A 16,295-nucleotide genomic window follows, 5' to 3' on the forward strand; every position below is an offset into this window, starting at 1 on the left:
ATAATATAAACCGTGTGTCAGAGGCTTAATTCAATATCTCTTCTATTAGCACATTTATCAGTAGCCTTCCAAAGACACGATTCCTTGAACCAAAATAATAACAAAATTGAGGGCAATTTCAGATAAAATAGTATCTCAGAAGGGGAGGATTTTTACAAAGCAAATGTATATTAATTTTTTAAAAGATGATTTTTTTTTTTTTGGTGAGGAAGACTGGCCCTGAGCTAACATCTGTTGCCAATCTTCCTCTTTTGTGCTTGAGGAAGATTGTCCCTGAACTAACACCTGTGCCAATCATCCTTCACCTTGTATATGGGATACCGCCACAGCACGGCCTGATGAGCAGAGTGTAGGTTGGCGCCTGGGATCCAAATCCATGAACTCTGAGCCGCCGAAACAGAGTACATGAACCTAACCACTATACCACTGGGTTGGCCCCTAAAAGATGCTATTTCTTATCATTCCTAACCAGGTTGCCATCTGAACCCAGTCATATGGTCCAACAATTAGTTCATAACTAGTACAGGTGTTCTATCGTTTGCAAATTTCATACTTTACTGTGGTGTTTTCCATAACTTACAACATTATTTCAAAACTATTTTATTCTGAAATGCTTAAAATTTTCACATTAGTAATAAATTTCAGACTTTAGGAGGGAAATTTTATTGTACACAAATGTACGATAACACTATAGAATCTTCCAGTGAAAATAGGCTAAAATTTTGAATAATGATTTTTGTAACAAGAGGTTGGCTTTCAGAATCTAGCAGATATTTTGGTAGACTTGTAATAATGGAAATGAAAAGCTTGAAACTCGCAATAGAAATCTATTGTCACTCCGTTAATAGAGTCTTTGACTTTTAAAGTAGTTCTTATTTAAGTAAATTATAATAATTCCTTCAGAATTTCAACTTTGTTTTCAACAGGGATAGATATGTTTTCAAAGACATGCTAAATTCTTGAATTTGAAATTCACATACATAGAAAATCTAGCACAAGCTGGAGGGAAATCAAATCTATATTTTAACACCATATCCCTTTAGATCTAAAAATGAGAATGTTAACGTGTTTTATATTAGGTTCCATGACATTTTCTGGAATATTCAATTCCATAAAAGTCAGCACAGCCATTTACATAAGACATGGGAGTTTAAAAAGAAAAAGCTAATTCTGATTTACTAAAATGTCAATGTCAATTTGAAATCCTATTAAGGTTGGGAAAGAAGTTCTTTGCCATGGATACCGAAAAACATGAGTCATTTCAAACCTTAAACATGTTTTTACATTTTTTTGAACCTCTGAGGTATCTTGAGGATTTATCAACTGAAAGTCTTCCAACATAAAAAAATATATGTTGAACTACTCAAAGACAGTGTTCAAGTATGGGCTTATATCAAGTATGGATGCATGTTTAGGAATGCATCGCCTCTCCAAGACGTGATAAGCCAGCAAAGAGAAATTTGAAAGGTTCTTTCTCATTTCACTCCATGCCACCTTACGTCTGCTCTCTGTTCTGTTCTACATCAGGTTACTCTGTCTCCATGTTCGTGTAAATGTGAATCAAAAGCTCATTCTGTCTTGAGTTCTAGGAAGAGGAGTTCCCAAACAATAAAATGGACAATGATCGTACTTACCTATATTAGCCAATAAAATAATCCAAACCACTTGACATTAAGTATTTATATATGTTTCCATAGAAGAGGAAAGCAGAGAGTCAAATGGATTATAGTAATTCCTAATGATAGGGTACCAGAACACTCTGGTCAAAGTATTTGTAAATTGGATGGACCATTTGATGCAGCATCTTATAAGGTAGGTAGGACTGGGATCATTGCACTTGAAAAGCAGCAGAATATATGTCACCCCTAAATATGGTCTTGGGCATATGGATTACTTCAAGCTGATTCTTTTGAGAAGCAGCAGACCAGAAGCTCTGAAAACCCAGTATAAAAGTTACTCTTTTGTAAAGGAAATTTATATTTATAAGGGAAATCTCCATTTGTAAGGGTGTCTTCTTCTCTGCACCAGGAAGATAAGGATGGCTCTAAGTCAGAAGAAACTCTCAACAATGCAGAAGGCACCAACTTAAATTTGCATAACAAACCTTACTCTTGTTACTTTTCCTGGTCATCTCCCATGACTGGCCTCTGAAACATGCTTCTCTCCTTTGTCTTTAGCTGAAGTGGTATTTAAGCCTCAATTCTAAGACATCTCTTGCAGAATTACTTATTTTCCTGGGTCTCTCCCATGCATATATGAGGTATACATGTCAATAAACTGTTGTTTGTTTTTCACCTGTTAATCTGTCTTTTTTATGACAGGGGCTCCAGCCAATAACTTAGAAGGGTAAAGGAACAAAATGATTTTCTGCTTCCCTACACAATCATTTTAAGATTCAAGAGACCAAGTTCTGAAATACTGGATAACTTTCCCAAGATTACATAAAGTCAGAGATGAGACTGTGGGGGATCAGAATTTGCCAGCCCAAATGTGTCTCTGGCTTATTTTTAAGAACAAAAGACTCTGAAAAAAAACTTTGACCTTCCCCCCAACTGCCTAAAAGAATTTAAGATAGAAGGCCTGTTCCAGGAAGGAGCTAAAACCATAAGATAACTATAGTATGATATGAAGTAGGTGTGGTAGACAGGAAGGCACTAGTACGCTCATTTTTATCAAAGTTCTCTCTGGGGTATCATTGTCCATAGATGGTCCAGCAAACATTTGTTTATCAAACATTTGCTTTTGTATCTCCATTAAATTACCTCCCTCGCCTTTGAAGTCCCAAACCACTACCCCCAACATTCTCCTTTGTCTTTAGCTGAACATGGTATTTAAGGTGGTGGCTTCAGCCATTTTGGTGAGTTTCTCCCATGTATACATGTTATTAAACTTTGATTTTCTCCTGTTATTCTGTTGCATGTCAATTAATTCTTAGGCCAGCCAGAAAGACCTGGAGGGTAGAGGAATAGTTCTTCCTCCCCTACAAGTCTTACAGCAAACCCAAAGCCACACTTTTGCCAATGCATCATGAGAGAATTAAATATCACTATGTACATTTGTTTTCTGGATAAAGAATGATGTAGACAAAGTAAAATTTGGAGAACTAAAAACATTTTGAGTTCATTTTAATCAAAACAGTAAATGAGTTTATAGATTTCCATAGCTTGCCTCTAACATATCCTTAGACATTTAACAAATATCTTAACAACAAAAATAAGGGGAATTTTATCTCAAGACCAATATAAGTAACTGCCTTTAATAGAGTGTGCAGGGAATATCATCCTCAGTGGCAGAGGAGGGCTGCACACCCAGTCCTGGATAACTTGCTGGACATGCAAAAATAAATGAGAAGAAATCCCTTTCCTGGAGGAATCCTCAATTTCAAGGGCTGATAGCACATTTGATTATGGAAGTGTCCAACATAAACCATTAAAATACAATGCAAAGTTACCAAAATAACAGTCATATGTATGCATAGGATGGTACAACTTATTCTAGACCTAGGTATCCTAAAAAAGATTACAACTAAAATAAGAGTTGGCTGCCACCTAAAGAATGACAGAAGAAAAACAGAAGCAAGACTGAACTGGCAGATTAATGTCTCCAAAGAATGCAGTCCACCAATGTTTTCCATTTTAGATGTGGGTTTTTTCTACTAAAATGTAAGGAAGATGACATGTATAGCTCTACTAATGCAAAGCAACTTTCTAGATAAGGCCTCCAATAATAATAGTTAAAATTTATAAAAATATGAGAATTTTCCCAGTATCTATATGAAATTATCTAATATATGTAGAACACGGAATAGGTCTAAATCAATTCTATGCAGCTGTGTTACGTGGACCATGAGGTTAATGAATACATGTGGTGAGTTGAAGGAAGAGCTGGGCAAGGATTAGTTGAAATGTCTCTTAAGAACATCCTATGTGATTGCTATAGACTGAATATTTGTGTCACCCCTAAAATTCATATATTGAAACCTATTTCTCCAATGTGAGAGTATTTGGAGGTGGGGCCTTTGGGAGGTGATCAGGTCATAAAGGTGAAGCCTTTATGAATGTCCTTATAAAAAAGACTCTGGATAGCTCCCTCACCCCTTCCACCACATGAGGACACAAGGAGAAGTCAACCATTTTTGAAACAGGAAGTGGGATCTCAGCAGACACCGAATCTGCCAGCACCTTGATCTTAGATTTCCAGCTTCCAGACCTGTGGGAAATAAATTTGTATTGTTCATAAGCCAACCAGTCTATGGCATTCTGTTATAGTAGCCTGAACAGACTAAGACACTAATGGAACGGTTTATCAGCATGAGAAAGAACTATAAAGGACCTGTCATATACATACAGTGAGTGCCTACAGCAGTGTTTGGCACATTTGATGATTAGCTGTCAATATACTGCAAGCCCATGCAAGCATCACACATCACACTTCTAATCTCTACATCCACCTTGTCTTATTTTGGGGGTTACCCTAAAGCACATGAGAAAAGCACTGGTGTGCAGGTAGTTTATTTGGTTGGGAGAAAAAATTAATAAAAGAAGCATGTGTGAGTATGTTTCTAATGTGGCCACCTGGAGCCCAGTTCCTCTGGGAAATCTCTGAGGATCCTGTAGAATGCACCTCAGAATTGCCCCAGTGTCTAACAAGAAGGAGGCTGAGTGAGGCATTTCTCCACCCACACTTTTGGTTGAGAACCCCCTCTCGACCCTGCTGGTGTTATTTCCACTGCACTGCTGGGTTGTGCCTGTAGACGGCATGGTCCTCAGCAGCTTAAGAGTGAGCACTGTAAAGAGAGACCACTAGAGTACACACTTTTTGTGTATGTGGTGGGATTATAGTGAAATGCAGTGTTTGGAACCGTCCACTAGGATGGTGCTGAAATCAGGGCAGAAGGGAGACGAGTGGTAGACCACAAGGCTTGCCTGCCAAATTCCTTCTCTGGTAGGCATACCTGCATTAGGTAAGTGAAAAAATGGAAGCCAAGAGAAGGTAAGTCACTGACCCAAATTCAAACTTTTAGGAAGTGAGGAAATCTCATTTCAAAGCAAATGTTCTACAACTCCATGCAACACTGTCTGCCACTAGGCAAACATACATTAGGTGTCTAGGCATTTTAGACAGTGTCACTCGGTTTCAATGGCTTTGAATGACAGGCAAAATTCTGTATGTGTTAGGAGAACCCCATAAAAATCCAACAAGCAGCTCTTAGTTCCTGTATCACCAGATGTCAGTTTTAATATCTTTTTCAGTTAATAAAATTTAATGCCTCATTGACTGCAAGGAGCCTTGGGGAGAATGCATCACAGTGTAAAGAAAAACAAGTCACACGCCAGGATCCCTGCAAACGTTATTGATCATCGATCAACTTCTCCACAAAAACTGAAAAGGTATGGCATTGGAATTCTCTTTATGGTGGTTGTAAAAAAAAAAGCATCCAGTAACAAATGTTCATTGGAGCTCTTGAAAGGGTAAATATGTGGTATAGACTTTATTTTTCTTGCTCTTTTTAATAAGCTGTCACAAAATAATACAGACAGTTGGGAAAGTAAAGAAACAGACTTCGAGGGTGAGTAAGATGCTGAGTCATGCATCAGCTTAACTTAAATATTAAGACACACTTAGTAAATTAATCATTTTGATTTTCCACTCACACGGCTTAACTTTTCAGGGCATATTTGGCAGCTTTCTCACAAGGCTGTTCTGTCCCTATGCCTCACAGCACATGAAAATTCAGAGAGAGTAGATCTGTGTTACAAGATGTAAATATTATACTCACAGCATAAATGGAATAGTCAATGAGTATAGAACACTGAAAAGTGGTGATTCGCTCTGTACTGCACTGGTCTGTTATTATTAACAAGTAAATATACTTAAAGCCAAATAAATACAGAAAAATGTCTACATGCTTTAACGTCACATGATTTGTGTCATGTGAAAGGAGATAAAAGCATGACAACTACTTATAAAAATTTTAATTTTGAAATGATCCCTTTAAGAGGGTTTCAACGGTCAAAGTAGAAGATACATCATTTAGTAAAATGTCAAGTTTCAACTGAATTTCCAGAATGCAAAGTGAAGTCCCTCGGGAAATTGGTCGCGGCAAAAACCGGGTATCAGGAAAGATTGTTGAGAAACTTGATTACTTGGAATGCGGAGGGAAAAGGCAGCCTTGTAATAAAACATACATCTGAAAGTGGATGAAATATCTGTAGGATCATTTCCACTTTTACTATTTCCATAAAACACAGTATCACTGCACATTTCTCATCACAACCCTAAATACAGCAGGCTGACAGCCACGAATGCCATCAAGATCTGTATCAAATCAGAGATAAATTCAGTCTGTTGTCTGAGAAAAAGTTAGAAAGGACTGACTGAACGAGGCCATTTTATCAAGAGGAAAAGAGAAGAGATACCACTCAGGTAGGGTGAGTTTGATGCAGTTGAGGTCTCCCATTCATTCCTTTCTAGTGCCTTGATCCAGGACAAAACACTAATTTTTACAGCAAAAGTTATTGTGGACTTATTTAAAAGTATAAAAACTGGTGACTGTCAGCAGAACTTTCTTTAAAGCTTTATCGCACAGTTCTTTTTTTTTTTTTTTTTTTTTTTACAAACCATCTACGAGCTTTAACATGCTTCATCATAGAAGCCCCAGGTAGGGGTAGGATAGGAGAAAGGTGTTTCTTTTCTCTCTCTGTATCCCGGCCCCTGTCTGGTTCTTCCTGTGTAAGTTTCTATAGCAGCACATGAGAATACCATTATAAACTCTCAAGACCACAAGCTAAGGAAGCTGAAGGAATTCAGGAAAAAGCTGAGTCATTCCACACCTTCGCCTTGTGGGCATAAAGCCTTCTTGTCACTCAGTCTTGCTCAGGGGAGTGAAATGTCAGTAGTTGGGAAGGTGGTTCTAATACAAGGTCATATTTTATGTGCATCAGCAGTGCCACGCCTGGGTGACACGCCTGGGAGAGAAGCAGACACGTGGACTGGTTCCCTCTCCTTCAAGCCTCAGAAACATGCCCAAAGAAAAGCACTTGGAATATGCACAGAAAAGATTACTCCCTGTAAGGATTTAAATGTTAGCCCTGCAGTATCAAAAGGCTGCTTACTTCTTGCTATTTCCATGTACTAAATGAAGTGTGATTGATAATGAGTTGACACCGCCTCCATCACCCAACATCCGTTGACCCCCCCGACTCTTTATCTATTTAACTCCTGAAAGTCCTCAAATTGACAGCCCTGAAACCTGATTTCCAATCTGGATTGGATGTCAAGGAGCGTTTCATTTCGCCCTTACCTCCAGATTGCAAAAATCTATTTATGGATATGCCCCCCATCAGACTGTGACCTGAGTCTTTGAGAGGAGGAGAAGACACAAGCTAAGTGGCTGATCAATATTTTTTTTCCAATGAAGGAATCAATCAATCATACTAAAAGGAAACTGGAAAAATCCCTCATGTGGTAATTTATTGTGACTCTAGGCTCAATTTGCTCTCCTGTTCCAGATGTTTCAATTTTTTCTGAAAGGAATGGGAGTGGGAATTTACACTGCAAATGGACATTAGGATAGAAAATAAGCTTAGTGGGAAATTGATCTTTCTCTCCACTTCCTCCATCAAAGTGCATGCTTTTAATGTGGCTTTATGTATTTCCAATTTGCCAACAGGTCCTAATATCTTCTTTGTCTTGTTTGTACCAGTTGGATCTGGTTGTGTTATCTTCGATTGTGATGGGGATCAGGACACCCTATCCCAAAATATGGCACCTTGGCACATTGAATATTTTAAGGTGAAGGAGTTTGAGAAAGTGGCAGAAGCAGGAAGGTCATTCCGACCTCCCCCAGCCTTCTTCCCTGAAACAGGTCATAACACCTTCATGTGAGAGTTGCCCTCTCTATACCTAGAGGAGAGGAGCATCCTTATCTCCAAAGACAAAAAGAGGGCAAGAAGAATCCCAAAGAACAAGTCTTACTAAGTTTCCCCCAGATTACTACCCTTACCTCTCACACCTTAACCTGTCATATTCCTCCATGACTGTGCACTCTTCATTAAACCCAGCATAAAACATTCAGGTTCAACTGTTTCTTCAGGTCTTCCTTTCCTTGTGAAGGCCTCCATGTCATGTAAAACTGATATTAACTGAATCTGTATGCTTTTCTCCTGTTCACCTGTCTTTGTCAGTTTAATTTTCAGACCAAGCCAGGGACCCTAAGAGGGTCCAGGAAAAATTTTTCCTCCACTACAACTGTGAGTGTTTGTGTGTGTCTACACAGCTTATCTAAAATTTCAACACATTTGAAAAGAAAATCGACTCCTATGAATGAATTGATGCATCTGAGTGATCTTAGTAGTCCCTGAGGAGTTTATGAAATCTCAGTTCCAAATATCCATCAAAGAACAGACTGTCATTTTTTAAGAAGTGCATTTTTAAATGGCTAAGTTGTTCTGGACCTTTTGAGGTCCACCCCTGAGATTTAGAGGGAGTTAAAGGACACACAGGAAGTGTCATTCGTGATTTAGCAGAATCACCACCACAGAGCTGTGCCAGAAGGGCTCTCATCCACTCAACCTCTGGAGCTACCTTAACTTTCACGGACTGGTGCTCTCAGTCTCTCCCCCAGTTCCATCTACTTCTTCCCCCCAGAACTAGCCTGGCCATTGGTGTCAGCTCAATGTCAACATGGAGTGATTTCACACGATTAAAATGATTGAGAAAGAAAATAACACCTATTTTGTAGTCCTTTCCAGGTAACAATAACTAAATTCTGGGAGAAGCTTTACTTCCTACCAGTCTCAATAGAAGTTTCTTCCTGTCTCCAGGAATCAAAGTATTTCCCATGAGAGTCTCCACCATGTTCATTCCCTAGCTTTCTAAGAAGCCTTTTACCTACAATTCATTATTTAGCATCTTTCTAGGCTATCAATATCCATCTTATTTTGTTCCCCATGCAATTTATAAAATCTTATCTCTTCTTTAAGATTTATTTTTATTCTCTGGATCTAATAGGAAGACTTCTTCAGCTCTACCTTAAGAAATGCACTTTTCTTATCTTCCAAGTCTCAGTAATATAAACGACATATTTACTTCTAATAATATGTGTGTCTTACCTGAATTAGGAGCCTCTGCTTTCAGCTGTAGCTTTTAACCTTGAGAAGGCAGGGCCATACCTTCATTCAATTTTCAATCAATATAATTGGCAATAATTAGAGCAATGATGATGGGGGAAGTTTTGATATTAAACCCTGGACTTAAAGAATCTGAGAATGGCAAAGAACCACAGACTCAATTCAGTCTAACTCCTCTTCCAAAATGGGAATTCTCTGTAACCTCTTGACTACTGTCTGTCCAGCTGCTGTTTAAATACTTTCAGTGATAGAGAATTCACTGTCCCCTGAGGAAGCCTATCTTATGGCTGGAGAGCTCAATTATAATAAAGAGTTGATATTAGAAATAATAAATATTAGAAATAATTATTAAAAATAAAATTTCTATTATTAGAAATAATTACGGGGGGCCAGCCTGGTGGCGCAAGTGGTTGGGTGCGCGTGATCCACTGCGGCGGCCCGGGGTTTGCCGGTTCAGATCCCGGGCGCACACGGACACACTGCTTGGCAGGCCATGCTGCAGCGGCATCCCATATAAAGTTGAGGAAGATGGGCATGGACGTTAGCCTAGGGCCAGTCTTCCTCAGCAAAAAATAAAAAAAGAGGAGGATTGGCAGATGTTAGCACAAGGCTGATCTCCTCACACACACAAAAAAAAGAAATAATTATGGGAGACGTCATAGACCAGACAGAATCTTAGCTTGGCTCTCCCAAATAATGGCCCAATCAACCATAATCCTATGTCTCATCTAGTTCCAAAAATCACCATTGCTTAGACATTTGGACTGTTTGTCTCATTCACCAGATCACAGCATCTCAACAGAGGAATGTCACCTTTGTTTCAGGTGAATAATACCAAAGCTGGACAATGATATCCTCAGGAAAGCCATACTCCATGGCCCCAGTCTCATGAGAACTCTCCAACTCAGACCCCATCTCTGCCTCGCTCCATGCTTTGCAGGCTAGCTGTTGAGGTTCGGGTCCATGTTTCCAAAGCCCAGAAAAATCATAATGAATCATGTCCATTGAGTCTTTAAAAACCATGAAGTTACATTTGCAATTATTTTCAACTGTTCCTTTTCACACCAACTACAAGAAACCTGAAGTCATACTTCTGAATCATCACCTCCTCTCTGACTTTAAAACAGTGCCTAAGAGAAGGATCGAGTCACATGGATCCAAGGAAAACGCACTGTATTCTCACTTCCGAGAAATGCCCTCAGAAGGTAGATGTTAATTCAGCAAAGAGGAAGGGCACAGCTAGTGATGTCAACCCTGAGTCCTATCAGCCACAATTTCCTCAATGACACTTTCCTTTCTGCAAGAGGATGACACATTTCCTTAATCAATTTCATCTCAACCGCCATAACCTCATTTGGGTATGATTTGCACAATAACAGTCTTAATAGGCTTTGGGGAAATTATATTAGACAGAATTGGGCTTTAAACACAGCCTTCCTGCTGTGGTTTCATTCAGCATGTTCCGTTCTGGGTCAAAGGGGTGAAAATATTAACTGAATCATAACATGTGTCCTGAAAGCAAAGACCATTCTTAGTAGTCGGAAAAGTGAAGTAGGACATTCCCTGAAGAGTGGAACTTTGATTTGTTTTATTATAATGTTTTCCCCTCTACCAGACGCAAGCTCATCCTTAAAGGAAATTAATTGATTTCTGCTTTGAGAGCAATTTGAAACATCTTTTAGATAATGATACTCTAGAGCATTGTATTGTCTCAATAAACGCTATCTAATGAATGATAAATAGGTTTGATATACAGAAGTAACATAAAAGGCAACACCTCAAACACACATTAGTATCTGTGTATGTGTGTGTGTGCATGTGCATATGTGTGTGTGTGTGTGTGCGTTGTGTCCACATTCACTTGATTCATTACAAGATCTTCAGAATTAAGAGACAAAAATGCAGACTACCAAACTAGGAATAAACAATATAGAACATGTACACCGTTTATTGTATTGATTTGACCCAAATCTAGTCACTCTGTGCCTTCCCAAACTCTGTGTATAGTTTTGCGTTACTCCTGGACACTGGCATTTTTTTTTTTTTTTTTTGCCCTGAGCTAACATCCATTGCCAAGCCTCCTCTTTTTTTTTGCCTGAGGAAGATTAGCCCTGAGCTAACATCTGTGCCAGTCTTCCTCTATTTTGTATGTAGGTCACTGCCACAGCATGGCTGATGAGTGGTGTAGGTCTGCACCTGGGATTCGAACCCGTGAACCCCAGGCTGCCAAAGTGGACTGTGTTGAACTTTAGCCACTAGGCCATGGGGCTGGCCCCTGGAAACTGGTATTTTAAGCCTAATTCCTTACTGTTGTCCCTCCTGTACTGAGAAACAAGAGTTAGTCACTAGAAGTAAAAAAAAAGAGCTTACTACATATCTAAACAATAATCCTTTATAAAACATATAAAAGGAAAAAAAAACTTGGAAAAGTAGTAAAATTAATGTAAAATTAATAAAATTAAATGGAATAGTCAACTGCATCTACTGCCTCTTCTGGGAAAACTTGAATATATGATTCTTGTCGATTAAGAAGTCGACACATACATTTGGTGATGTACCAAATAGAAATGGAAGCCCCTAAAAGGAATCCTCAGTCTGTGTGACTGGTAACATTCATAGTTGGCTGTGCCGGGGTAACAGTGAGAAACCCAATATATCACATTTCTGTATGAGAGAGGGATGTATTATCTCCCTGTTAGATAACCACGTCAACAGGTGTTTGTAAGTCTCTGCCACTATTTGTGTCAGCATCCATCTACCTCAATCCCCTGCCCCCATTGTGACATCACAGAGCAGGGAAGGTAAGCAGAGGAAAAGAAAACTTTGACAGAAGGGAAAGGTTGTAAAGAGAACAGAACACGGTGGCTGCTGACCAGGCTTTAGAAGAAGACAATGGGCTCTTGGTGCAGGATTGTATCTCGCTGAATGGAGTCAAGCTGTTAACTCCAGGAAAGTAGGATGCATAATAAGAGGGATTATTTGAATCCCTATGGCAACTGGCAATCACAGCTGGGAGACACAAGGAGGAAGAAGACTCTACAACTGGAGTCCAAAACTAAGTTATAGTTCTGTGCTTATAAGCTAGAAGCTTGCTCAGGATACTAAATATTTCTGAACCTCAGTTTCCTCATCTGTACAATTAGAACATACCTCAGATTAAGATTAAGGATCACATACAACACTGTTGTTTGAAAATCCTTGGAAAACTGTAGAACTGAACACCAATATGAGGTGCAATTGTTTTTAAGAGTAAATACCACAAACCAAAGGAACATAAATGAGTTTTACTTAGTTCTATGTAAAATAGGAATTTATAGGAAAGTCAGCTGTTGTAACAGCTGAGATAAGAGATCATTAAACTTTCAGCATATATGAAAATGATTAGGTTTCAAATATATAAAGAGCTCCCACAAACCAATAAGAAAGTTCCATTACATTATGAAAAATGAGCAAAGGATATAAGATGATAGTTAACAGAAAGTGATACCTAAATGGATTTGAAACACATGAACAGATTCTCAACCTAATTCATACAAAAGAAATAAAGAAAAAATTATTATTGATCTATTATATAGACCAGGGGTCAGCAATTTGTGGTCTACAAGCCAAAAATGGCCTGCCACCTGCTTTCGTAAATAAAGATTTATTGGAACAGAGCCACATCTATTTATTTACAAATCATCTATGGCTGCTATGGCACTACAGTGGCAGACATGGATAGTTGAGATGGAAACCATACGGCCCACTAGTCTAAAACATTTATTATCTGGCCCTTACAGAAGTTTGATGACCTGGGATAGATAAAAACTACAGGTTTTATAATACCCTGTGTTGGTAACAATGTGGCCAAGACTCACTTTCATATCTTGTGGTTAGAAGCTACATTGGTTAAACCTCTTAAACTCAATCTTCCAACATCTATATAAATTTAGAATAGATTCAAAATCCAACCCCTAGAGAAAGAAGCAAGAAGTCTGTTTTTATTGTGTAATGGTTTGGAAACAACCTAAATGACCAACCATAGCAGGCCAGTCAATGAATTACGGTCTGTCCATATATTGGACTGCCATGGGATCTTTCTGTAAATGAGGTAGATGCAGATGTGTCAAAATTTTTTGTTATTAAGGGCCAAAGACAAAATGTAAAGGATGGTGCATTGCACTGACATTTAAATGTCTGGAGACACAAATGTCTCCAGAAGATCCTCTAGACAAAAGGAACAGTGGGGGTTTCTGAGAGAATTGAGTGAAAGTTGTATTGGAGCACAGGCAGGTATTTCTCTGTAGGCCTTGTGTTATATTGAGTTTTTAACCACAAGTACAATTAATTTTTCAGGAAAAAAACAGATAGTTGGTCTGCTTAAATGAAAATAGTTCAGATCTGTATATGTGAAACACGTTTGTGGAGGCAGGGCAAGTGGCAGGCTTAAGAACAGTACGTAAAAGAAAGACAGTTGAGTTCAATCCAAAGTCATGAAACAGGTAAACGGAGGTGACATTACATCTGGGGAAACTTAAAGGAAAGTAAGAAAGGAGGAAAGAGAAACCATGAATGTAAAGAGGAAATGAACACAGGAGTTTTCCCTTCCCCATCATTTTGACTGACATGATGATAAATTTAAATTTCTTCTGCAGGATATAGAGGATCAATAGTTAAAACAATTAAGCTGAGTGCATGCCAATTCAAATTCACCAGAGGAGGAAAGGAGTGTTTGTGGGAAACAGACCACCAATGACTCAAAATCCCCTGAAATATTGCAAGGATGTTGCACAAAATGGATTAATCATAATTTCAGAAAAAGTGTAGATGCGATTATCATTCTACATGAGCCATCTTGGTAGAATTAACATTAACAATTATTTAGGGAGACTAAATATCATATAAATTGCTTGACAAATGACAAATATTGTTATATGTTCAAAGAAAAAGCCTGCCATTTTCTCTTTCTTGGATGAAACTTTATGTTTTTTTTTTTTTATTTTTTTATAGTAGGACAAGACTTCAACCAAAGCAACAAGGATGATCTAGCTGCAAAGTCCCTCTCTCTTTTCTTTTCCCTCCTCCTAATGCTCACACCACTCATGCACAAAGCTAATTCCAGCCATTCTTTATTGAGCCCACAACTGAATTGTTCCTTTGGGGAATGTCTCTGGGCAAAAGAAAGAAGGGTAGGCAATTAAAAACTGCAGTAAACACAAAGCAACATCTATAGATTACCATGTAATTTCAAACCAAGAGCATCTTCTGGTCGGTATCTTCCCTGATCTTAATAATTACAATGTTTCCAACAAATATACAGTCTATTTTTATGATGCTACATTTTAAATTCCAAACACATGAAACTATCCTTTGGGTAGATATAAATTGACTTTGTCTTGCCTAGTTACCAAAGATCAACACACTGAGACTGGAAGATCCAAACTGTGCAGGCTGAGGGAGGGCTCTTCCAGAAAATGAGTAAACACAAGAAAAACACAAAGGTTAGGGTTCTTCATGGTTCTCATTCTGTGAAAATATACGACAGAGAAAATCATTTGGTAACTAATGGGTCTTCTTATTACAAATATGCTTCTCTCCTGCTGTGAAATCATCTAACTCATTTTTCAAGAGGGAGTAATATACAGTGGAGAGTCTTACCCTTTCATTAATGGGTTTTTCTGCACTCTTATTGATCTCAAAAAAGAAAATAAATGGGCCCCTTTTATGGCTGGCATGCTTATATTATAGCATTCGAAAGTTGAACAGAGCATCTCCAATCTCAATACTATTTTTAAAAATTTTTTTTCAGCACTCTTTAATTTACACTTCACAAATGATTTTGTTTTTGAAGATCTGTTCAATGGTATATTTAAGGTACTTCATTCTAAGTCTCCATAGTCTTTTCAGAAAGATATAGAAACTAGTAAAGTTTCAGCTTGTATAGAAACAGGTCCTATTGTAGAATGATCTGATTCTGTGTTTTTCTCTTAATGATAATAGTGGGATGAACAATTTCATAAAACTTCTGAATTTTTCCCGCTTGCCCACGGCATTCAAATATTTTTAAAATGTGTTGCCAAGAGTATTGCCTCATATGTTTCTGTTGAGTATGAAGAATATTCGTAAACACATTTTAAGAAAGATTTACATTTCTTTTGTCAATAATTGGTCTTACATACGGGAGCATTAAATTCACATTACCAGAACTGAACTAAAGAGAAAGACACAACATTTTTCCATAAAAGCTTTTCTGTTCTAGTGAAGTAAAATTGCCTTTTATAAGGTAGATGATTACATAATGTATTTTATTTTCTGCTTAATTACATAGGTTATGTAGAAGAGAATGGAATGAAAATAAAATCGTTTCACTATTCATTAGTTTCTAGATATGCCACACCTCATAGTGAGAGTGAGAGTTAGGAAGAAATACTGACCACCTTTATACCTCAATAAAGCTGAAAAAAAAAATACGATCATATATACAAATGCATATCCACTATATATTGGGTAGAATTTTTTTACTCGAAACTTTAACCAATATTCCTAGATAAATAAATAATTTTTAAATAAGCAAGATGCTCTTGAATTAAAGAACATATTCTGTATGAGATTCTCAATTATCACCTACTTTGTGCCATATTTTTATCCTTTGAAGATTTCAATCTGTTAAAACAAACTTCCAAATCCACCTCACTTAAAAAGTCTTCAATGAATAATTAAAACCGGATTTCAAAACAAAATTCAAAAACAAATCATATGATCAAGCATATTATCAACATTATGCTGTATTCAATTTATTTACTAGATTTTTAAAAAATACTAATAAAATAGAAAATTTGATGGGGAAAACTAACTGCATTTTTGGAGTGCAAACCAGATTTAGTATTTAAGAATATTTATCTCTATTTAAAGAGACTCTCTTTACATTGTTTTAACAGTTCACATTACATAATTTTAGGCTAGAAATAAACATTAATTCAATGTAATTCTTGCCACATAAAAAGATAGTATAAATCCTTTCACTGAAGCTGCACGGTTCCACATCTGCCCCAAGGATATCTGACGATGTCTGGAGAAATTTTTATTTTATCAACTCAGAGAAGAAGTAGTGTGGAAGTTCTACTCATATCCAGTAGGTGAAGGTGAGAGATGCTGCTCATTATTCTACAATGCACAGAACAGCTC

At 37.6% G+C, this 16,295-nt stretch overlaps 1 protein-coding gene across 5 annotated transcripts in view; it reads right to left on the reverse strand.

Moving 5' to 3' along the window:
* LOC147911620 (neuroligin-4, X-linked) overlaps positions 1 to 16,295 on the reverse strand; it is a 295,702-nt gene that overhangs the window by 56,177 nt on the left and 223,230 nt on the right. The gene's annotated exons all lie outside the window — the stretch shown is intronic.

This window comes from Ceratotherium simum, chromosome Y (assembly GCF_057802395.1).
Source record: "Ceratotherium simum simum isolate JZ-2026a chromosome Y, ASM5780239v1, whole genome shotgun sequence".
NCBI lineage: Eukaryota > Metazoa > Chordata > Mammalia > Perissodactyla > Rhinocerotidae > Ceratotherium > Ceratotherium simum.